Below are 1,909 nucleotides of genomic sequence, written 5' to 3'. Positions count from 1 at the left end.
GCACTACTTTTCTTGTACCGACGCTGTATTGCAGTAGGATACATCAAGTCTCTGTCATTAGGAGGCTATCAACTCACCTAATATTGCTGGTGTTAATGTTTTGATGTGACGAGGGAGGATTATTTTAGTAACATGGTTTATCAGCTTTCTCTTTCTGTTTCCTTTTTTATATTGAGTTAATCGACCCAATTTTCACGATCACTTGCTGGTACAAAAACTGCATTTACAGGCCTTTAGTCAATCGGGTTTACTGCTCCGCTTAGAGCCATGTCGGTTGAATCGTCAGCCCTATAAGAGGGTTCCTCCTTTCAAAGGGGCCTACCCCACAAGATCATAATGCGGATACACCTGTCCACAAGTCTTTTCACTATTTTTAGCGAAAAAGCCTGCTAAATAAAAAGTAAGCCGATCTCATGACTAGCCTTCCTATTTCTTTAAGATCCGTCACTATCACCATCAGGTCTGTCGAAAATAGCTCAAACAGCGGGATAGCGTTGACTTTCTTCGCCAATATGAAAGCTACACACAAAGCAGTCATTAAGGTGTGCTACCAAACTTTCTGTGCCCAGACAGGCTCCTTGAGTGCCCAGGAGCAAGAATTTTTGCCTGAGAGTCCGGAATTTCAACAAATAGAAGATCCGTTATATCTCTTCTAATGTCCTTTCTCTGGGGCCTATCGCGACTGATGATTCGCCAGGATGCTCTTTAAGTGAGGGGTGGAATCTCTCCAACCGCCGGGAACTATAGGCGGGTCTTTTAGTTTACCCGACAACCATTCCGTTGCTCGCACCATCTTTCGGAACAACTCAACTCGAACCACCTCAAGAGCTGCAACTTTCTCAGCCCTTAACTTGACCACAGTCTAATGCAGCCAAGCTTTAGTCGCTTGGTATGCTGCAACAAAAAACCAAGACCCGTTTACAACAGAAGGAGATATGGATTGTTGGCCATTGATCTGAGTATACTCATTCGAGCGTCCTTTAGGTAGCCTCCCTGAAGAGTTAAAAAAGCTTAATATTGAAGAGCGATTCCGGGTAACTCGTATTAATCACCACTATTGCCAGCTGTGTCCACCCTCCAAGTGGCTGTTAAACCCTCCACCCTCCTAGTAGAGTGCCCTCTGATCCACTTTACTCCTTGGCCGCTTCTGTTTTTATACACTCATTCACAAAGAACGCCAATCCCTCAGCTTTCCGGAGAGTTGAGAGCAGAGTGTCCTCCTGAGTTTGATATATGCAACAGACGGATTTGGAAGTAAAGGTTTTGTCTCTATCTTTTCTCCTTCTTCCTTTGGTTTTGTATTTGCGTGATCTATTTTATTCCCACGATTAGCTAGGGAAATAAAAGGTCCACTCCTGAGAAACCCTGCATGCAGGTGTAGGTCTTATTGTTTAGGGAGATCATGCGGTGTCCCCGTGAGGCCGTTAGGAAACTTTTGTAAGCCCTAGGTCCCAAAACCTCACCACAGCCCTTATGGGAGTAATTTCTTTCTCTTTTTGCAGCAAAATCTTTCTACATACAAAATTTTCATTTTAGTTAAAAAGTTCATCCCTTTTATTTGGCTTAAGATTTATCATTTAAGATCAAAATTAGACTTTTGCTGTAGAAAATTTATTTTATCCGTTAAAAATAAATGGTTCCGAATGAAAGTTATATTACTTGGATCGAAATTAATCTGTTTTATGGATTTTTCGTTTGGGAATTTAGATGTTTTATTGAAAATTCATCTATTTTCGATATAATATCAAAAATACTTTTGAGAATGAACACTTAACAATTACGTGATATTTCCATGGTCAATGTTTTGGGGTCCCTAAAACCAACAATGAAGATGGATTTAAAAAATTTAGAATGGTGGATCCAATACGGCAAACACGAAATAGTGAAACTGTTTAGGTCTGGATAAAAT

Source organism: Belonocnema kinseyi, chromosome 1 (assembly GCF_010883055.1).
Source record: "Belonocnema kinseyi isolate 2016_QV_RU_SX_M_011 chromosome 1, B_treatae_v1, whole genome shotgun sequence".
Lineage (NCBI taxonomy): Eukaryota > Metazoa > Arthropoda > Insecta > Hymenoptera > Cynipidae > Belonocnema > Belonocnema kinseyi.
This window is presented reverse-complemented; position numbering follows the sequence as displayed.